This window comes from Theropithecus gelada, unplaced genomic scaffold (genome assembly GCF_003255815.1).
Source record: "Theropithecus gelada isolate Dixy unplaced genomic scaffold, Tgel_1.0 HiC_scaffold_15989, whole genome shotgun sequence".
In the NCBI taxonomy this organism is placed as follows: domain Eukaryota; kingdom Metazoa; phylum Chordata; class Mammalia; order Primates; family Cercopithecidae; genus Theropithecus; species Theropithecus gelada.
In genome coordinates this window covers 1,676,347-1,699,876 of record NW_020257756.1, presented here as the reverse complement: position 1 = coordinate 1,699,876, position 23,530 = coordinate 1,676,347, and the positions used below count along the sequence as shown (strand labels likewise).

The 23,530-nt window shown below is 42.1% G+C and overlaps 1 long non-coding RNA gene across 1 annotated transcript in view; it reads left to right on the top strand.

The window, feature by feature from the left end:
• Positions 1–20,987, top strand: part of LOC112617281 — a 25,368-nt gene extending 4,381 nt beyond the window's left edge. The window contains exons 3-4 of the long non-coding RNA XR_003117883.1: positions 11,582–11,787; positions 20,343–20,987. This is a non-coding gene — a long non-coding RNA (uncharacterized LOC112617281). The remainder of the gene's footprint in view (positions 1–11,581; positions 11,788–20,342) is intronic.
• The last annotated feature ends 2,543 nt before the right edge of the window (positions 20,988–23,530 follow it).

The following is a 23,530-nucleotide window of genomic DNA, read 5'->3' as shown; positions in this document are numbered from 1 at the left end:
AAAAAAAAAAAAAAAAAAAAAAAGTATACTTTTTCACGTAGGATCAAATATCATGAGGCGAATTGTCATAATTGTCATTTTCATTCCCACATCATCTCCTTAGATTTTGAGTACAGGGGCTATTCCTGTTGGCTTCTACTTCTGCAAGGAATGAGAAGTGAGCTTCTCCTTTCTTAATGTCTTCAGAGTGGGATCCCACACATGAACTGTTCTAGCAACTCCTCTCCCTGGCATTCAGTCTTTCAGAATCGGCAGGCAGAAAGCAGATGCTCTGTGGATAATCTGGGAAGAGACAGTGGAAGAATTTTATCACTTTGCAGCTCTAAAAGATACTTCAGACTATTTGCTTTTTCTGAACCCAGATGTTTCAGCTCTGTGGTTTATCTCCTTGTCTGTTCAAGAAGATTGTTAAATCTCTCATGAGCTTTCTCTCTTGAAACCTCGGGGCCTTTGCTCGAATGGTTTATTTTACCCAGAATGGCTCCTTTCAATCCCTAGCCTTCTAAGTCCAGTAGAAATTCCATCTCCTTCATGAAAGTTTCGTGAGTTAGCAGCAGCACTTAGGACTTCTTAGCACTTTGTTGGCACTTCTTTTAGAATTCTTAATGCCGCCAATGCCTGTTTCCCTGATGAGATCGCGATGCCATTCTTGGCAGGGTCTCCATCTTGTTCTCCTTCCTGACCCCTACTGTGGTTTCTCAGGAAATGCTTGTTGAATTCCATAAGACGGCCTGGGGGAGTGCCAAAATTGTGCAATCAGAGTCGAGACACTTGGCTCCTAGTTTGAGGTCTGAGCCAGGTCTGTCAAGAGGAGATTCTGAAAATGGTCTTGTGACCCCAGAAGATTCTTCATGCTCTGGGCCTCCTCAGTTTGCTCCTCTGTAAAGGGAGACATTTAGAGCAGGGCAGTGGTTCTTAACTAGGTACACTTTTTCAACACCATGGTGCCCAGAGGGTCTAATACATCCTTGGTTGTGCATCTTTGGCTGGATATACGATTTATAAGATACCTTCCCGTTCCAGAAATATATGTGGGCTGTTGAATATTACTGTAGCCTGTGGAGGTAGGTGGAAGGAAGTAAGCAGATTGGAATTACAGGTTAGGACTTCAGAGATATAACAAAAAAACCCTCTGGATAATAATAGCTAATATTTATGAAGCTGGGCTTGGAATGCATTATTTCACTTACTAAGGCACAATGCCCTTATGGGGCAGGCACTACTGTTATCCCATTTTATAGATAAACTGGTTTAGTGAAGTCAAATAACGACCCAAGTTGCTGAACTAGGTTGCTGAGCACTGGAACTGAGATCCAACCCAGGCTCTCTGACTTCAGAACCTGTATTCCTAACCACTCCCTGGCTGCCTTTCTCTTAGTTTTTGCTTTTATTATGTGGAACTGATCATATGGTTAAGAAGTATTGACTTTATCAGTCTTTGCAATTCCACTCTGTGTTCTGTATAACATTTGGTTACTGGTAGTTAGGAAGTGATGTTCACTTATAACAATCTTTCATAGAGACAGTGCATGGAGGCATGGTTTGGCCATTTAATTTTTGAAAATTGCAGCATACCATACCAGATTCATACAAAGGTGGCATTTTATTCTTTCACACATACAGTCATGAGTAGCTTCATGAGAGGGATACATTCTGAGAAATGCATCACTAGGCAATTTTGTCATTGTGTAAACATCATAGAATGTACTTACACAAACCTAGATGGTATAGCCTATGACACACTTGGACTATATGGTACAGCCTATTGTTCCTTGGCTACAAACCTGTACAGCATGTTACTGAACTGAATAGGCAGTTGTAACACAATGGTATTTTTGCATGTAAACATACCTAAACAGAAAAGGTACAGTAAAAATGTGGTATAATCTTACAAGGAGAACTGTTGTCTGTATGGTTTGTCATTGGTGGAAAGGAATTTGAAAGGAATTTACTTTCTGAAGGAAATACCTAGAGTTAAAAGAACATCTGGTGTTACAAGGTCATCAAAGACCAGGAAATGTATCACATCTTCTGGAAACTCACCCAGAGTTCTCATTAGTGATGAGGGAATTGCTATTCTGTAATTGCATAGATGGAACAATGATAACTCATTTCCATTGCAAAATGTTTCACCCCACAGAGTGATTAAGCAATTGGTATTTATTGCACCCAAGATATTGTTCACGTTTCTATTTGTGAACAACTCCCATATCTATTCTTTTACTCCCCATTTCCCTATCATTGGATAATTTCCAGCTGCATCTGTAATGCCTCTCCCTGGTTAAGTGGCTCTTGGCTCCTGCTGAGCATGACTGATAGGCTGAGTTTCCCCTCAGGCTCTTCTAGTGCCCAATTTCCTAGTCTCCGTTGGCAGAACTCCTTTGTCCTATACATACTCTGTCTTAAGGTCAGCTCTGCTCTCAGCTGTGCCCTATCTTCCAGTGGTGGTTCAATCTGGTTCCGTTTGCCTCCATGACATTACTAAAATCTCTTTCCATCTCTTGGATTCAACAGCTCGAAATCACGTGTTTTTTTTTTTTTTTTCTATAGAATCATGACTTCCTTTCTCCTACCCCCAGAGTTTACTCTTAGACCTCGACCAATTTTATTTTCAGCTCCAGTCAGTTAAAAAAAAAAAATCTGCTCTAAAGTGGTCATGTGATGCCTTCCCTTCCAAGGAGAGTGTGGATAGTGTAAATGGGTCTGGTGTGACCAGCATTAGTGCTTAGGGTCACAGGAAGGAAAGGCAATCGGGAAGGATTCCAGTAGAGTAGGTAGAGGAAGGGGCATCAGGCCAGTGGTCAGTGCTTCTGGCCTCCCACAAGTCTGCTGGCAATGCAGTGCACATGGTATAGAGGTCAGAATATTCCAGACCTGGCCGTGAGACAGCTCGAAGACATAGGCAAGTAACTCCCTGCCATCTTAGAGTTGCAGTCTCTATGAGGGTGGCCCCCCTGGTGGCCCATCTCCCTTCCTTATATTATTGGGGGTAACAAAGTGCCTCACTAAAAAGTGTACTTTCCAGTCTCCTGAGAAGTTAGATTTAGCCACATAGGTCTGGCTTAGAAGAACTAAATGAAGTTCTGTGGGGACTTAAGCAGAGGAGGCTACTTAAAAGTAGGAGATAACTGAATGCAGAGCAGCACCCTTTTGGCCTTTTTCCCTTTCTTCCTGCAGCCTGGCATGCAGATGGTGGGATTTCCACAGCCGACTTGCACCATGAGGTGCTTGGTAATAGAAGTACAGTGTATTAGTGCATAGTGCCTAATAGGGTATTTGTGCACAGCGCCTACAGGGCATTAGTGCACAGCACCTATAGTATATTAGTTTTCTGTTGCTACATAAGAAATTACCAGAAATTTAGTGGCTTAAAACAACACATTTATCATCTTACAGTTTCTGTGGATTTGGAGTCTGAGGATGGATTCTCTGCTCAAGGTCTCGCAAGGCTGAAATGGGCTGTGCTCTCATCTGGAGCTTGGGCCCCTTTTCCAAGCTCATTCAGATTTTGGCAGCATTCACTTCCTGGCAGTGGTGGAGCTGAAGTCCTGGTTTCTTCTGGGCTGTTGGATGGGGGTCCACGCAGCTCCCTGGGGCTGCTCTCACATCCTAGCCTCGTGGCCCCTCCCACATGGCTGCTTTCTTCTTAAAGGCCAACTGGAGAATCTCTTAGAGAGGCTCAAAAGTCACCTTGTAATTTCTTTAGGATGAGCCCAATGCCTTTTAAGGGCTCACGTGGTTATCAGGCCCACTCAGGATATTCTCCTTTTTAATTAAGTTAAAGTCAACTGATCTGGGTCTTTAATTACATCTGCAACGCCTCTGCAACTTTGTCATGTAATGTAACCTAATCATGGTAGTGAGATCCATCTTATTCACCATTCTGCCTGTGATTGAGGGGAGGGGACTATTCTGAACACCAGGGGCAGGAATCTTGGGACCATCTGAGTTCTGCCTCCTACAAATAAGATGGTGCAGTAGAAATATAGAGCCGGGCTCTCAGGAAGTGTGGCACTTCCTCAGCACCTATAAGCTGTTTAACTCTGAATTTTTTTTTTGTTTTTTTTGATGGAGCGATCTCAGCTCACTGCAAGCTCTGCCTCCTGGGTTCACGCCATTCTCCTGCCTCAGCCTCCCAAGTAGCTAGGACTACAGGCGCCCGCCACCACACCCGGCTAATTTTTTGTATTTTTAGTAGAGACGGGGTTTCACTGTGTTAACCACGATGGTCTCGATCTCCTGACCTCATGATCCGCCAAATGAGAGACATGTTCTTGGTTTATTGAAACCATATTCAGGCCTCTTTTACTGGCAGCTGAAAACATACCTAATTGATTCAACACTGAGGTCGGAGAAGCTATTTCTTATTTTATTTTGAGACGGTCTCACTTTGTCACCCAGGCTGGAGTATGGTGGTGTGACCACAGCCCAATGTAACCTTTAATTCCTGGGTTCAAGGGATTCTCCCACCTCAGCCTCCTGAGTAGCTAGGAAAACAGGCATGTGCCAACATGCCTGGCTAATTTTTAAATTTTTTGTAGGAATGGGGTCTCACTATGTTGCCCTTGCTGGCCTTGAATGCAGAAGCTATTTCTAAGATTTAATCTTTCCTTTTCTTTGGGGGGCATTCTCTTTGCTGTGTGTATACTGGCTGATGCCATGTTTGAAATTCAAAACTCTCTTGCTTGCCAGTCATAGCTCTATGCATCCCAGGTGTACCTCGTAATTCTCCAGTGGCGATTCTGTTTGTTGTAGAGAAGAAGGCGTGGAATTTGAAGTTAGAAGACCTTGCTCCCAGGGTGGGCTTCTTCACTGATCAGCTTTATAATCTTGAGCAAGTTACTTCATATAGTTAAACCTGAATGCCCTTTAAGAAAATAAAGATAATAATCTTACCTCTCTTGCCTACTATATAGGATTGATGTGAGGAACAAATGAGAGAGAAATATGTGAAGGTGTTTTGAGCCCTGTAATGTTTGCTTGAGCAAATGTTAATGACATGCCATGACTATCCATGCATTCATCTGTTCATTCTACAAACTTAATCTGAGTGCATTATTTGTTAAGCATTGAACTGGTGCTGGGAATTCTAAGATTAGTAAGAGAGAGTTCCTGCCCTCACAGGGTCATAGTTTTTTGGGGTGGAGGGAGGGACAGACACATAAACAGAGTATAAGATGTGCTAGGATAGAAGAATATATGGATTAGTCGTAATCTAGACCTAAGGGGTCATCAGAATCTTTCTAGAGGCTTGGGCAAATAAGAGATAGTCTGGTGAATAAGTATTAATAACAATAATTACTATGCATAGAGTATTTGCTATGTATCAGGAACTGTTCTAAGTATGTTTTATGTAGTCCTATGATGTAGGTACTGTTATTCTAGCCTTCATTTTGCAGATAAGGAAACCGAGGCACAGTATAATTAAATAATATGCCCAAAATAACACAGTAAGCTGGTGGAGCCCATCTAGGCTGATCCCATAACTGTTCACTCCAGAGTCTGATTTCAGGCTCACTCCAGAGCCTGATGCTATACCTGTTATGCACTGAACCAGGTGGGTGGCCTGTGCAGACAGATGTAACAGAAAGCCTGTTCTGTGGAGAAACTGCAAGTAGTTCATCAGGGTCCCAGCAACTTACCAAAAAGTAAGGATGGGAGAAAGAGGGAGTTAAGGGTAAAAGAGCATAGAGAGGTCGGACAGAAGCTGGACATCTCTGACATTCTACCAGCAAGCTTTTATATTACGCAGAAGGAAGTCAGGTATGGGTCTTGGCCAGGCTTGTTCTTTGTAAAGATCACTGTGGCACAGATGGATAATGGCTTGGAGGAGTAATATTGGACACAGGGAAAATAGTAAGGAAGTGCTGGCAGCTGGGTTTAGGGGAATAGTGAGTCTGGGGACAAAGTCGTGGATATGCAACACATGAAAAAGTTAGGATGATTTGGGTGGTGGTTGACAGAAAAGGAAGAATCAAGAATGAGTTGCAGTATCTGGTTTTACCTGAGAGAAGGGTCGTTTGCAGAGATGAATGCTGGAGGAACAAAAGGAGGAAAGGTGATGGGATTTGAATATATGGAGTGCGAGGTGCTTTTGATTCGTGTAAATAGGCAGTGAATACAGCTGTGAATCTGAGAGATCTGGAATGTGAAGATAGGCTTGGGAATCGTCAATATGTGGATTATAATAGAGGTCATGGGGATGGATGACATTGGCAAGGGAGAGTAATGTGGAGAGATAAGGACCAAGGACAGAAGTGCGGGGAGCACCCATCCTTGAAGTGTGAGCTGGGGGAGACGAGGTGTGCAGAGAGACAGGAGGAGCTCTAGTGCAGGGAAGTTAAAGATGCAGAAGCACTAAGTGCGTGGTTTTATGCAGAAAGGAGACTCGATGCACATTAAACAAATAGGACAAGTAAGCGAAGGAGTGAAAAATACTCGTTGGACTTGGCCGCAAAAAGATAAGAGCAATTCCAGTGATTGCTCTGCATCGACATCAGGTTGCAGAGGGTTGAAAAATAAATGGAAGCTGCAAAGGTAGAGCTAATAAGTACACAAACAAATGAACAAAACCAAAAAATAAGAAACAAGCTTTTTCTAGGACTTTGTGACAGAAGGAGGAAGTCCATCGGGTAGGTGAAGAGGGTGTGGGATCCAAGGAGAGTTTTTTTTTTCTCTTTTCCTGTAAGATGGGGACATATGAGCAAGTTTTTAGTGTGAAGGAAAAGAACCACTGGAAAGAGCCTACCTGCGTGGGTAACATAGTGAGAGCCCGTCTCTACAAAAAAATTAAAAACATTAGCAGGCTATGGTAGTATGTGTCTGTAGTCCCAGCTACTTGGGAGGCTGAGGTGGGAGGATCGATTGAGTCTGGGGGTGGAGGCTGAAGTGAGCTGTGATTGTGCCATTCCAGCCTGAGTGACAGAGCGAGACTCTGTCTCAAAAAAACACACAAAACAAAACAAACAAACAAACAAAAATAGAGCGGCTAATATAAAGAAAGAAGGATGATAAAGTGAGGTTTCCTGGGGAGGCTGAGGGAACAAGGTTCAGCAGCTGGGTAAGAGGGTTCATCATAGGGAGAACGTTTTCTTCCTTTAGATGGAGAAAGAGGAAGCTCTCCCTAGGCTCCCACCCACCACCCACCTGACTCTGCCAGGTCCAGGACACTGACCTGCCACACCAACCTCTGCCTTGTGCTGTTGTCATTCAGACACGTGCCAGCATGCATCCATTCAGCAAATACTGGTTGAGTACCTACTAGGAGCCAGCCCCTCTTTGAAGTGCTGGAGATACATTAGTGTTCACAGCAGACAAAAATCCCAGCTCTTGAGTTTACCTATTCTGGTGGGAGGGCAGAGGCAATAAAATAACTGAGTAAATTATGCAGCAGATTAGAAGTGATAAGCCCTAGGCAGAAAAACAGAAACAGGAGAAAGAGAGGAATGAAGAAGGGTCTGCCTGAGAAGGTGAGACTTGAGCAAAGACATGAAGGAGGCAAGAGAGGAAGTCCTCCCTATGTTTGGAGGAAGAATATTCCAGGCAGAGGCAACAGCAAATGCCAAGGTCCCAAGGCAGGAGTAGGCCTGTCATCTCTGAGGAGCTGAGTGAGTGAGTGGTGAGGGCTGAGAGGTAATGACTGGTTGGAGTGGCAGGCCACTTAGGACCTCATGGGTCATTTAAAGGATGTTGGCTTTTATTCTGAGATGGGAGACCATTGGAAAGCTGTGAGCAGAAAACTGATGTAGGCTTTCTTATGGTTTAAAGGATCGCTCTGGCTGCTATGTTGAGGATTGACCGTGAGGACTGAGGAGGTTGGGGACAAGTGTGAAAGGTGGGAAGCCAGTGAGGAGGCCATTGCAACAATCCAGGTATTGAATGTTATGGCTTGGGAGAGTTGCTTTAGAGGAAATTATGAGCAGTGGCTAGACTTTGTATATATCTGGAAGGTTGAACCGGAAGGGTTTATTGACAGTTTATGAGGAAGACTCCAGAACTTTTGTCTTGAATAATCAGAAAGCCTCTTTTCTGTTGCTTGTGAAAAAGAAGCTGGTTTTAATTTTCTTTGTATGTTTCGTAGTTCCAATTGCAGTTCTGGGTGAATTTCAAGTTTTTGGTAAAAACTATTTAAATTTAATTGAAAGATTTGTAGCCCTCTAAACTCATGCCCTGTGGGATGATTAAAGTAGCTAATTTGTTGTTTTAAATATACCTTTTCCCTACACTCAACACTAAATCTCTCAAAGTAACATCTACTTTCTGGAAGCAAATGGGACTCGTATGGTATGACTCATAGAACAGGTAGGGATTGCTCAGGAATTTTGGGTGGAGGAGAGAAAGAAAAGAGTTGGCCCAAGGGGGCACCACATTGGAAACCTGGAGCAGCTGAGGGCTGTCAGCTGACAGGTGACTGGCAAAGTAAGGGTGGGAATCTGAAAAGCAAGAAAGAAAACCCAGATTTTTTCCCTAACACCTTCAGTGTCTGACAATGTACATGCCTCTGTATGGCTTGCAAACAGCAAGGACTTCGTTGCATCTTAAGTTCTTGAATTACAAGCAGAAGGAAGACAACATTTGGAAATGTGTCCTACTTTTGTGTTCTCTTAAAAAAAAAAAAAAGCATCAATTTTTTTCTTTGCCCCCATGATTCTAGAACTAATGTGCCAGTCACCTGTGTGTTTGCCCTCAGATCCATCCCCACTCTTATCTTTGACTGCTCTGAACTGCGGGTGGCTTCCACTGCAGACTTCACTTCCCAGCTCCCTTCCCCACTGGCTCCAGGCTTAGTGGGTGTGAAGCTCTGCAGGGGATTGCAGGGTGTGAAGTGCTGTACTGAAGAACCAGGGTATTTCTTCCCCTCCCTTTTCTTCAAGTGATATTCCAAAAGTAGCTATATTTTCTCTCCTAAAAGTCACAGATTCCACTGAATGGCTTGGACTACTGGCTCTGTTAATATCACCTCTTCTCTTTACTCTCCCACTACTACTTCTTGATTCTGCTAATTGCTGGACTGCCCTACTGTTTCCTGTTACCTAATTGTTTCCTGTTACCTCTCACAAAAGCTTTGTAACTTGGTCTCCATATTAAATTCCTAATATTGAGCTACCTGGTATGTGCTGTTTTCTTAGTTGGAACTTGACGGACACATGTATTTATTGTTGAAATTTGGCAAAATGAGAGTTTTGTAGAGCATACAAAGAAGAATATAAAATCACCACTAATCCTACCATCCAAAGGTAGCTGTAGTTAGTGTTTTGGTGTGTATCTTTCCAGTTTATTTTCATGTGCATATAAGCATTTTTTTTGTTGTTGTTGTTCACAACTTTGGAGACATACTGTACTCTTTGCTTTGTAATCTTTTTTTCCCATTTGATATATTGAAAAAATTTCTAAATCATCTGGTATTCTTGTATAACACGATTTTTAAAAATGGTTACTTCTGTGACTTCAAATGGATATAGTAGAATTTATTTAACCAGTGGACCACTGCTGGTTGTTCAAATCGTTTCCAATATTTTGCTATTATAATACTATATGCAAGTTTGGGGGTATATTTCTGATTGTTTCCTTAGAGTAGGTTCAAAAGGTAACTTCTGCAAGAGCAGAGGTGTTATCTGGCCTGCCCACTGATGAATTCTCAGTGCCTAAAGCAGTGTGGGAAGGGATACATACAGTCTAGGGACCTCATACATGTTGACCTGCCTCTCATTTGGGGGCCGGGGCTGATTCATCATACAGAAAGCAGTCGGGTCAGAACTGGCTGGCTGCCTGATGTATTGTACAGGATGGAGCCTCCAGGCTACCACAGCTGCTAGGATTCATTCAGCTGGTGGAATTTGCCTTGTTGTAACTGAGAGCCAGCTGGACTGAGAGTGAAGGCCAGAGCCTTGTGGATTCCTGTGAAGTCCACTCCTGTTCCCCCAGGACATCCATTGGCTGTTCTCCTGAGGCTCTCATAACCATGCCATGCCAAAGCCCAGGCCCTGCCCCAGCTGGACGAAGCCTGCAGGGGTGGGTACTTCTGGTCTCAGATCTTTCTGATGGAATTTTCAGGCCTCTTCGACTCTGAACTCTTAAAAACTGAGATTTTCTTAATTTTAGGCTTTCAACTACACTCTTAAATACACTATTTTGAGGGTTAATTCCAGTCTCAAAGAAAAGCTTGACCACCAAGTAGATAGTAATTCTGTCCTTTTTGGTAAAGGAAGTTTAACTTAACCTTTACCAAGTTAACCAGCTCGCAAGTTTTTTTTTTCTTCTTCAGCAAATGAGTCACCACAGGAAGCTGGAACTGGGTATCAACATTTATCTTTGGTTTGCCTAAGACCAAATAAATGACTTTATGCCTCAGGCTAAATAACAACAACATGCCAACAAAATAAAAACCACAAAGGCAAAGTGGAATGTGGAGGACAAGAAGGTTTCATGCTAGGGATTAAACTAGAACATGAAGATGTATCTGGAGATCTCCAGTTCTGAATACCCTGGTCACTGTTAACAAGTTCCAAATGATTTAAAGTACTAATTGAATTTGATAATTGTTTATTGATCACGTAGTATATACTCCTTGTCCGAAGCTGCTCTAAGTAGTTTCACCTTAAGCAGAGGGGATTGAGGTACAAATTCACATCTCGGTAAACACTAAAGGGCTTGGTTAGGAGCCCAGGATTGCGTTGCCTAGGTTCTAATCCTAGCTCCACCATTACTCGCTGTGTGATCTTGGGGAAGTTATCAGCTCTTCCTTGGCTTCAGTTTCCTACTCTATAAAAAGGATGTAATATCCCACAGAGTTATTGGGATAATTAAATGAATGAACATATATAATGTATTTGGAACACTGCCTGGGACATGGCATATCTGCTTTGTTGCTCCACAGCTTCTCTCCAATGCCAAGTTTTCCTCTGGGTTGGGGTGGGGTGTGACTGGGGGAATTTTGCCCAGCCATTTATTTGGTGTGTGTCCCCTGCATCTGCAGGGGCTTCCTAGCTTCCACCTCTTTGTGGCTACCTACCTTGTACTTGAAATACATGACCTTTGGTCAACCCCCAGCTTGCCCCTCAGTGAGTGGTTAATGTAACACACTAGGCTAGGGAACATAGAAGATAGGGAATTGTAAGGAGTGGTCTTTCCTTGACGTACTCAGCCTGTGAGGGTCTAACATACCTGGTCCAGGAGGAGATACCTTAGAGAAGGATGCTGGCATTGGTATGGGGTTCCTTAAAAATCATTGAAAGGAGGCCTAGTCCCTGAGAATGATTCTTAGCAACTGGACAGCCTGCCAATATGAGGACAATGTACTCAAGACAATCTAGCCTTTCACCCAAATTCAGGAATCTTTGGACACTATCCCTTGGGAGATGATCATTTAATTTCTGCTCTAACAGTTTATTCATTTGTTTACTCACTCACTGGGTTAGGCCAGTCATGGGGACTTCACCACTTTGTCCTATCAGAGCATAGTAAATTCTCCCAAATGACTTCCAGCGGGTCGTTCTTATTCTGGTTTTTCATACAACAAGTCAAATCTCTATTTTATATATTTAATGGCATACATTATCTTCCTGAATCTTTTCCTCTTCAGACTCGTTTGTTCTAATTCAGGTCATTCAACAAATACGGCATGATTTCCACACGCTCTGACATTCTGATTGCATTCTTGGGAAGATTCTCAGTCTGAGCATCTCCTTAAAATAAAGCACAGATGATGGCTGAATAGGAACAGCTCCGGTCTGCAGCTCCCAGTGAGATCAACACAGAAGGCGGGTGATTTCTGCATTTCCAACTGAGGTACCCAGCTTATCTCATTGGATCTGGTTAGATAGTGGGTACAGCCCACAGAGGGTGAGCCGAAGCAGGGTGGAGTGTCGCCTCACTCAAGAAGTGCAAGGGGTTGGGGAACTCCCTCCCCTAGCCAAGGGAAGTCATAAGGGATTGTACCGCGAGGAACAGTGCATTCCAGCCCAGATACTACGCTTTTCCCACAGTCTTTGCAACCTGCAGACCAGGAGATTCTCTTGGGTGCCTACACCACTAGGGCCGTGGTTTTCAAGTACAAAACTGGGTGGATGTTTGGGCAGAAACTGAGCTAGCTGCAGAAGTTTTTTTTCATACCGCAGTGGTGCCTGAAATGCCAGCAAGACAGAACCATTCACTCTCCTGGAAAGAGGGCTGAAGCCAGGTAGCCAAGTGGTCTAGCTCAGCAGATCCCACCCCCACAGAGCCCAGCAAGCTAAGATCCATTGGCTTGAAATTCTTGCTGCCAGCATAGCAGTCTGAAGTTGACCTGGGATGCTCGAGTTTGGTGCCGGGGAGGGGCATCCACCATTACTGAGGCTTGAATAGGCAGTTTTCCCCTCACAGTGTAAACAAAGCTGCGTGGAAGTTCCAACTGGGCGGATCCCACCGCAGCGTGGCAAAGCCACTGTAGCCAGACTGCCTCTCTAGATTCCTCCTCTATGCGGAGGGCATCTCTGAAAGAAAGGCGGCAGCCTTAGTCAGGAGCTTATAGGTAAAACTTCCATTTCCCTGGGACAGAGCCCCTGGGGGAAGGGGCAGCTGTGGACATAGCTTCAGCAGACTTAAATGTTCATGCCTGCCAGCTCTGAAGACAGCAGTGGCTCTCCCAGCACAGTGTTCGAGCTCTGCTAGTGGACAGACTACCTCCTCAAGTGGGTCCCTGACCCCAGTGCCTCCTGACTGGGAGACACCTCCCAGCAGGGGTCAGCAGACACCTCATACAGGAGAGCTCCGGCTGGCATCTGGCAGGTGCCCCTCTGGGACAAGGCTTCCAGAGGAAGGAGCAGGCAGTAATCTTTGCTGTTCTGCAGCCTCTGCTGGTGATACCCAGGCAAACAGGGTCTGGAGTGGACCTCCAGCAGACCTGCAACAGAGCGGCCTGTTAGAAGGAAAACTAACAAACAGAAAGGAATAGCATCAATATTAACAAAAAGGATGTCCACACAGAAACCCCACCTCAAGGTCACCAACATCAAAGATAAAAGGTAGATAAATCCACAAAGATGAGGAAAAACCAGTGCCAAAAGGCTGAAAATTAAAAAACCAGAATGCCTCTTCTCCTCTAAAGGATCACAATGTCTCACCAGCAAGGGAACAAAACTGGATGGAGAATGAGTTTGACGAGTTGACAGAAGTAGGATTCAGAAGGTGGGTGATAACAAACTCCTCTGAGCTAAAGGATCATGTTCTAACCCAATGCAAGGAAGCTAAGAACCTTGAATAAAGGTTAGAGGAATTGCTTACTAGAATAATCAGTTTAGAGGAGAACATAAATGACCTGATGGAGCTGAAAAACACAGCATGAGAACTTCATGAAGCACACACAAGTATCAATAGCTGAATTGATCAAGTGGAAGAAAGGGTATCAGATTGAAGATCAACTTAATAAAGCGTGAAGACAAGATTAGAGAAAAAAGAACGAAATGAAACAAAGCCTCCAAGAAATATGGGACTATGTGAAAAGACTATGTTTGATTGTTATACCGGGAAGTGACGGGGAGAATGGAACCAAGTTGGAAAACACTCTTCAGGATATTATCCAGGAGAACTTCCCCAACCTAGTAAGACAGGCCAACATTCAAATTCAGGAAATACAGGGAACACCACAGAGATACTCCTTGAGAAGAGCAACCCTAAGACACATAATCGTCAGATTCACCAAAGTTGAAATGAAGGAAAAAATGTTAAGGACAGCCAAAGAGAAAGGTCGGGTTACCCACAAAAAGAAGCCCATCAAATTAATAGTGGATCTCTCTGCAGAAACCCTACAAGCCAGAAGAGAGTGGGGGCCAATATTGAACATTGTCAAAGAAAAGAATTTTCAACCCAGAATTTCATATCCGGCCAAACTAAGCTCATAAGCGAAGGAGAAATAACATTATTTTATGGACAAGCAAATGCTGAGAGATTTTGTCACCACCAGGCCTGCTTTATAAGAGCTCCTGAAGGAAGCACTAAACATGGAAAGGAAAAACTGGCACCAGCCACTGCAAAAACATACCAAATTGTAAAGACCATCAACACTATGAAGAAACTGCATCAACTAATGGGCAAAATAACCAGCTAGCATAATAATGGACCTGATCTAATTCACACATAACAATATTAATCTTAAATGTAAATGGGCTAAATGCCCCAATTAAAAGACACAGACTGGCAAATTGGATAAAGAGTCAAGACCCATTGGTGTGCTGTATTCAGGAGACCCATCTCATGTGCAAAGACACACATAGGAAGTTTACCTTAACCTTTACCAAGTTAACCAGCTCACAAGTTGGTTGTGATGGAGGAATATTTACCAAGCCAATGGAAAGCAAAAAACAAGGGTTGCAATCCTAGTCTCTGATAAAACAGACTTTAAACCAACAAAGATCAAAAAAGACATAGAAGGGCATTACCTAATGGTAAAGGGATCAATACAACGAGAAGAGCTAACTATCCTAAATATATATGCAACCCATACAGGAACACCCAGATTTATAAAGCAAATTCTTAGAGACCTACAAAAATACTTAGACTCCCAGACAATAAGAGTGGGAGACTTTAACACCACACTTAACACCCAGATTCGTAAAGCAAGTTCTTAGAGACCTACAAAAAGATTTAGACTCCCACACAGTAACAGTGGAAGATTTTGACATCCCACTTTCAGTATTAGGTAGATCAACAAGTCAGAAAATTAACAAGGATATTCAGGACTTGAACTCAGCTCTGGACCAAGCAGACCTAATAGACATCTACTGAACTCTCTGCCCCAAATCAACAATATACATTCTTCTTAGCACCACATCGCACTTATTCTAAAATTGACCACATAATTGGAAGTAAAACATTCCTCAGCAAATGCAAAAGAACAGAAATCACAACAGACAGTCTCTCAGACCACAGTGCATTCAAATTAGAACTCAGGATAACAAAACTCACTCAGAACTGTACAACTACATGGAAACTGAACAACCTGCTCCTGAATGACTCCTGGGTAAATAACAAAATTAAGGCAGAAATAAATAAGTTCTTCAAAACCAGTGAAAACAAAGACACAATGTACCAGAATCTCTGGGTCACAGATAAAGCAGTGTTCAAAGGGAAATTTATAGCACTAAATGTCCATAGGAGAAAGCAAGAAAGATCTAAAATTGACACCCTAACATCACAATTAAAAGAACCAGAGAAGCAAGAGCAAACAAATTCAAAAGCTAGCAGAAGACAAGAAATAACTAAGATCAGAGCAGAACTGAAGGACATAGAGACACAAAAAACCCTTCAAAAAAATCAATGAACCCAGGAGCTGTTTTTTTTTTTTTTTTTGAAAAGATTAACAAAAATAGACCACTAGCCAGACTAATGAAGAAAAGAGAGAAGAATCAAATAGATACAACAAAAATGATAAAGGGGATATCACCACTGATCCCACAGAAATAAACTATCATCAGAGAATACTATAAACACCTCTATGCAAATAAACTAGAAAATCTAGAAGAACTGGATAAATTCCTGGATACATAAACCCTCCCAAGACTAAACCAGGAAGAAGTTGAATCCCTGAATAGACCAATAACAAGTTCTGAAATTGAGGTAGTGATTAATAGCCTACCAACCAAAAAAAAAAAAAAAAAAAAAAAAGGCCTGGGACCAGATGGATCCACAGCCAAATTCTGCCAGAGGTACAAAGAGGAGCTGGTACCATTCCTTCTGAAACTATTCCAAACAATAGAAAAAGAGGGACTCTTCCCTAACTCATTTTATGAGGCCAGCATTATCCTGATACCACAACCTGGCAGAGGTACAAAAAAAAATTTCAGGCCAATCTTTCTGATGAACATCAATGTGAAAATCCTCAATAAAATACTAGCAAACAGAATCCAGCAGCACATCAAAAAGCTTATCCACTGCAATCAAGTTGGCTTCATCCCTGGGATGCAAGGCTGGTTCAACATACACAAATCAGTAAATGTAATCCATCACATAGACAGAACCAATGTCAAAAACCACATAATTATCTCAATAGATGCAGGAAAAGCCTTCAATAAAATTCAACACCACTCCATGCTAAAAACTCTCAAACTAGGTATCGATAGAATGTATCTCAAAATAATAGCTATTTATGACAAACCCACAGCCAGTATCATACTGACTGGGCAGAAGCTGGAAGCATTCCCTTTGAAAACTGGCAGAAGACAAGGATATCCTCTCTCACCACTCCTGTTCAACATAGTATTGGAAGTTCTGGCCAGGGCAATCAGGCAAGAGAAAGAAATAAAGGTATTCAAATAGGAAGAGAGGAAGTCAAATTGTCTCTGTTTGCAGATAACATGATTGTATATTTAGAAAACCCCATTGTCTCAGCTCAAAATCTCCTTAAGCTGTAAGTAACTTCAGCAAAGTCTCAGGATACAAAATCAATGTGCAAAAATCACAAGCATTCCTATACACCAATAACAGACAAACAGATAAATTATGAGTGAAATCCCATTCACAATTTCTACAAAGAGAATAAAATAAGTAGGAATACAAGTTACAAGGGATATGAAGGACCTCTTCAAGGAAAACTACAAACCACTGGTCAAGGAAATGAAAGAAGATGCAAACAAATGGAAAAACATTCCATGCTCATGGATAGGAAGAAGAATCAATATCATGAAAATGGCCATACTGTCCAAAGTAGATTCCATGCTATCCCCATCAGACTACCACTGACTTTCTTCACAGAATTAGAAAAAAACTACTTTAAATTTCGTGTGGAACCAAAAAAGAGCCTATATAGCCAAGACAATCCTAAGCAAAAAGAAAAAAGCTGGAGGCATCATGCTACCTGACTTCAAACTATACTAGAAGGCTACAGTAACCAAAACAGCATGGTACTGGTACCAAAACAGATATATAGACCAATGGAACAGAACAGTGTCCTCAGAAATAACACCACACATTTACAACCATCTGATCTTTGACAAACCTGGCAAAAACAACCATTGGGGAAAGGATTCCCTATTTAATAAATGTTGTTGGGAAAACTGGCTAGCCATATGCAGAAAACTGAAACTGGACCCCTTCCTTACACCTTATACAAAAATTAACTCAAGATGGATTAAAGACTTAAACGTAAGACCTAAAACCATAAAAATCCTAGAAGAAAACCTAGGCAATACCATTCAGGATATAGGCATGGTCAAAGACTTCATGACTAAAACACCAAAAGCAATAGCAACAAAAGCCAAAATTGACAAATGAGATCTAATTAAAGAGCTTCTGCACAGCAAAAGAAACTATCATCAGAGTGAACAGACAACCTACAGAATGGGGGAAAATTTTTGCAATCTATCCATCTGACAAAAGGCTAATATCCAGAATCTGCAAAGCACTTCAATTTACAAGAAAAGATCCTATCAAAAAGTGGGTGAAGGATAGAAACAGACACTTCTCAAAAGAAGACATGTGGCCAACAAATATATGAAAAAAAGCTCATCACTGGTCATTAAAGAAATGCAAATCGAAACCACAATGAGATACCATCCCACACCAGTTAGAATGGCAATCATTAAAAAGTCAGGAAACAACAGATGCTGGAGAGGATGTGGAGAAATAGGAATGCTTTTACACTGTTGGTGGGAGTGTAAATTAGTTCACCCATTGTAGAAGACAGTGTGGTGATTCCTCAAGGATTTAGAACCAGAAATAACATTTGACCCAGCAATCCCATTACTGGGTATATACCCAAAGGGTTATAAATCATTCTACTATAAAGACACATGCGTATGTATGTTTATTGCAGCACTGTTCACAATAGCAAAGATGTGGAACCAACTCAAATGCCCATCAATGATAGACTGGATAGAGAAAATGTGGCATATATGTACCATGGAATACTATGCAGCCATAAAAAGGATGAGTTCATGTCCTTTGCAGGGACATGGATGAAGCTGGAAACTATCATCCTCAGCAAACTAACACAGGAACAGAAAACCAAACACTGCATGTTCTCACTCATAACTGGGAGTTGAACAATGAGAACACATGGACACAGGGAGGGGAATATCACACACTGGGACCTGTCAATGGGTAGGGGTTTAGGAGACGGATAGCATTAGGAGAAATACCTAATGTAGATGATGGGTTAATGGGTGCAGTAAACCACCGTGGCATGTGTATACCTATGTAACAAATCTGCTTGTTCTGCACATGTATCCCAAAACTTAAAGTATAATTAAAAAAATGCAGCACAGAGATTTAGTCTCAACACTCCATATGCAGAATAAGAGTCTCCTTGGTGGATCTACTAATAGAGCCTAAGACTGTTTTAGCTTTTAAAGGAAAATTTTAAATGAGTCATTATTTGCCCAATTTTCTTCCACACGATAGCTATGTAATTGACTTTGTAAATCTACATGTAACAGTTTAATTTCACTGCAGCTCACTTATCCTCTGATGTAATTTTGAATTTGCCAGTTAGAGGTATTTCTGGTGCCCATAATTTTGATAAGGATGAGGCTGAATTAGAAAGGCAAGGACGGCATACTCCAGCACCCCAGTACAAATTTTGCTCTGAGATGAATACCCATCTACTAATCAACACTCTTTGACTTTGGATTCAACTAGTTAATTCTTCCCACAAGTCAGTCTATAGTTGCTACTCATGTTTCTGATTCAGTTTGGGTTGCTGTAACAGAATACTATGGACTAGGTGATTTAAACCACAGAAATGTGTTTCTAATAGTTCTGGAGGCTGGGGTAGTCCAAGATCAAGGCACTGGCAGGTGTCTGGTGACATCCTCTTTCTGGCTTGCAGTTGGCCATTTTCTTTTCTATCCTCACATGAGGTAGAGCAGAAAGAGAGGAAGCTCTCTCATGTCTCTTTGTATGTATATATGGGCACTGATTTCATCGTGACACCTCAACCCTCATGACCTAATTGTTTCCTGAAGGCCTCATCTCCACAGACCCTCACATTAGAGATTTAGACTTCAAAATGCAAATTTTGGGGAGACGTAAACGTTCAGTCCGAAGCACCAATTTTTAAGTTCTTCGCTTATTAGTAGGGTGACATTGGGAAAGTTATGTATAATAACTTCTTTGAACCTCACTATCATCTGTAAAGTGGAGGTACCTTGAAGTGAGGGCTAAGATAAATTATAGCAAAGGTTTATCACAGTGTCAATCATTTAATAAATGTCAGTTATTTAATATGTTATTTCTCCATCTTGTCCACTAGATACCACAAAATTGATCTGATAATTCACAGTTTCAATATTTTCCTGTCTTTTTTTTTTTTTGAGATGGAGTCTTTCTCTGTCTCCCAGCTAGAGTGCAGTGGCACGATCTCAGCTCACTGCAAACTCTGCCTCCTGAGTTCACACCCTTCTCCTGTCTCGGCCTCCTGAGTAGTTGGGACTACAGGTGCCTGCCACCATGCCCAGCTAATTTTTTATATTTTCAGTAGAGACGGAGTTTCATCGTATTAGCCAGGATGGTCTGGATCTCCTAACCTCATGATCTGCCCACCTTGGCCTCCCAAAGTGCTGGGATTAGAGACATGAGCTACCATGCCTGGCCGAGCTTTTCCTATTTTTAATGACTTTTAAAAGATTAATTGGCAATGATCTTGATATGAGCCTAGAGATTTGTTTAGCAACTAAGAGCAATTATGACTTCCTATAGAGCACTAGATTAGCCTAGTGACTAATACAAATAATATCATTAATTTGGGTGCTGGGGAGAGGAGCTCCACAAGAGCTGAGAATCAAACCTGAAAGTCAGACAGTAGCTTTTTTTTTTTTTTTTAAATGTGGTATGCAGAAATGGAAGACCATGCAGGATAATTTCTATTAGATTTTATTACAGAACATTCAGCAGGAATGTTACTGCTCAGATTGGCGTGGGTGATTGCTGCATTTACTTGGACATTGTTTATCTGATAGTATCATGATGATTAGGAGGTTCTGGGATCAGACTGCCCTGGCTCCATCATTTGCCAGTTTGTGTAAGGTCACAGCTGGAACCTTGACTGAGTCTCAGTTTGCTCATCACTTAAATGGTATCTAGAATATAAGACAGTTTGAGGATCATGGGGGAATGTGAGTCTCAGTTTGCTCATCACTTAAATGGTATCTAGAATATAAGACGGTTTGAGGATCATGGGGGAATGTGTGTCTGAAGCGCTTATCCTGGTTCCTAGTCCATAGTAATGGACTCAGTAAATGGTAGCCGTGATTTTATCTATGGTAAGAGAAAATTTCACAAAGGAACTGACCACCGAACACCACTAAAAATTTAATCATTGCCTTTTTTACAGCAGGCTGATTATGTGAATACTTGCTTCCTTTTCTCTCAAGGATGTAACACTGTGACGAAAAGAGAGTGTTTTCTGTCAGTGACTCGCCGACTTCCCTTTCACTAGAATCCAGCTTATTAGCTGCATGGTTAACTCTTGGAGCCAGGAAAATGTCCTGCACATGACACTGCCATCAAGCAGAGGAGACGTGTTTCTCAGCCTCCCCTCTCCGAGACTTAATAGCTTGTGAAGGCTAGCCTTTACTGACTCATGAAAGCTGTGTCTGCCTGGGGTCAGTGCTGGAGACACTGTGTTAACCCCAGCAAGCGAGCCATCACCGGAGCTTTGCACAGGGAGAGACACCACATAGCGAGAAAGGCAGGTGAGGCAACGCACACACCATCCCCAGACGGCCATGGGTCCCCAGCGACAGGACAAATACATGTTTTCTTAAAGAATTAGAAAATAAAACCTCTTGCTTTTTTCTGTGTGGCTCATTGGTAGGAGATCTCAAATTCTAACCCTTGTTTTCTCTTTTACCTCTCTGTTTGCTGAAAAGCAGTGCTTAGATCCAGTATCTAGGATGGTGAACCTCCTGGATGCAGTGCTGCAGTGGCTACGCTGGGATAAAAAACAAAACAAAAACCGCTGGGAAAGGAGGAAAATGATGTTTTTCTCTCTTTCAATAAAGCACGTGAAATACCTAGTTCTATTTTCTCCTTTCTCTCTCTGGTGTCCCATGTTTGCATTGATGAGAAAGGAAGTCCTCCCATCTGGTGTTTGTGACTGAATTATTCCTAATCAATGTTTATGCTGCTCTCTCAGTAGTAGTTCCACAGGTGCAGGTCACCTTCCTCTCTCAGGACTCCCTTTGCTCCAGGCTGTTTCTGGGATAGGTGTTCATGGTTGGGGAGAAACTGTACTCTCAACATTATCAGAGAACATTTACTGAGTGATTGTAAATTGGTCCCTAGAGAGGTCCTGGGACATTTTCTTAGTGAGCCAATGCTGACTTCTGGAGAGCATTCCTTAGTAGGTGTCAGGATCAGCTTCATAATCACCTGTTCTAGAACTTTGTTAAGCTCAAGCTTTACGATAATTTGTGTCCATTTGTAATTATCACCTCTAATAATCATCTGGAAATGTAGATTTCAATTTGTGTGCAAAGGTGCCCACTGCGTTGGTTTTCTAGTCTGTTTTATGTAGTCTATTCTGTGCTTTATAAGTTGACATACATTTTCTTTGGTAGACAAGGAATGGGTCTCCTGTTAGTAATGAAGAGAATGGTCAAAAAAGGCTGGGGATATGGTAGGGTTAGATTTGTGCCATCCACATATGGTGGGTGGCAACTATATTGGACGGTGTAGATACAGAACATTTCCATGATCACAGAAAGCTCTACTGGGCTTGTCAGATCTGTGTTAGATGACCAAAAGAGTAGGACCACCTCCTGCTGGCCTGGAAGTCTCCATTAGTAGAAGCCAAGAGAGTACTGTAGAATTCTTCAGACTCCTATAAAGACCACTGTCACTTATATCTTCTCTACCTCTGCTGCTGGAGACCACAGGGCTACTCTCATCATGTCACTTATCACATGAAGCCCGGGACTGCCTGGCCATTTTCATGCCAAGACTCCTCCATGACTTTGTACTTCTCTTAAAGGATTTCACTGGCCCTTTGGAATTTTAAGGTCAACTGTCAGCATAATCTCCTAAATCCTCAACTCTTCACTGAATCTTCTCCTCACTTCCTTGCTCTTCCCAAGACACTGCTTCCCTTGCAGCTCTCTTGAAAGATGGACATTTTCTCTCCCATCCTTCTTGTGCTGCTGGACCTGGAGGTGGGTGAATTATTTTGCTGTAATTTCTGCCAGCACAGTGGCTCACACCTGTAATCCCAGCACTTTGGGAGGTGAAGGTGGGTGGATCTCTTGAGCCCAGGAGTTGGAGGCCAGCCAGGGCAACATAATGAAACCACTTCTCTACTAAAAATACAAAAATTAGCTGGACGTGGTGGTGCATGCCTGTAGTCCCAGCTACTTGAGAGTCTGAGGTGGGAGGATCAGTTGAGCTCAGGAGGTGGAGGTTGCAATGAGCTATGATCGTGCCACTATACTCCAGCCTGGGCAACAGAGTGAGACCCCTCAAACCAAAAAACACTTCTGCCTCTAGACCTTTATCTCTCTCCTCCTTAAAATCTGTTATAAATCCCATGTTATCAATTTAGATCACCCTATATCCCTGCTCTCTTGCTGTAGTCCGTGAGGATGCCTTGGGTCACTCTGCCTGATTTCTTGACCTTTTAGCTTGTGTCTCACTGCCGTTCCCTCATCATTATTTCTTTCTTAATTGTTTGTAATTTAAATAGACATGTGGAGGATTCTTGACTTTTTCTTCTCTGGTTATCTTGTCCTCTGTCTTATCTTAGTAACTTTCTTTCGTAGTTGTCAGCCTAAATAACAGAGCTCTCTAAGAAATATGTTTGTTTGCAAATAGAGCACTGCCTTGTGAATATGTGTGCCATGATAAACTATGTGCATATCCAGGGAGGTGAAGGAAGACAAACGTTTATTTTTTATGTTTTAATTTTTTTATTTTTATTTTTAGAGACAGGGTCTCACTATGTTGCCCCGGCTGGCCTCGACTTCCTGGGCTCAAGTGATCCTGTCACATCAGCCTCCTTAGTAGCTGGAATTACAGGCATGTGCCACTGCAGGTAAAGGTTTTTAAAGGAAAAAATGAGGAATACATACTCATTTTGAAATAATTATCCTTGGCTACAAAGATCAATAACAACAGTGACACCAGTTCAAGGTTGGATAAGCAGTTGCTGGGCCAATGTCCTTGCAGAAGTATTTCTTTTTGTGTGAGGTTGTGATGGCCTTTGTGCAGGGTTGTAGTTTTTGCAGTTTTTCGTGATAGTTTTTACTGTCAGGCATCCTAGCCAGGAGAACCCTCACTCTTGGCCTTCCCTGGCTCTGTAAGGGTCTTTAAATTTGTTTTCTTACATTGAGCATTTTTTATTAATGTGTGGTTGTTTATAACACAACATGGTAGAGATTTATGTTTTAAATGTTTAAACCTACATGCAATCTTTATATGTTTCCATATTCAGCCTTTATATACATTTGGCAAGACTTTGGAAAAGCTGTCATTAGATAAGGATGTTGAGTGCACAGGTTGCTGTTAATTCCAGTGGAAACAAAGCCTCTTAACTCATTTTTTCTACTTTGCTGATTTTCTAAACAAT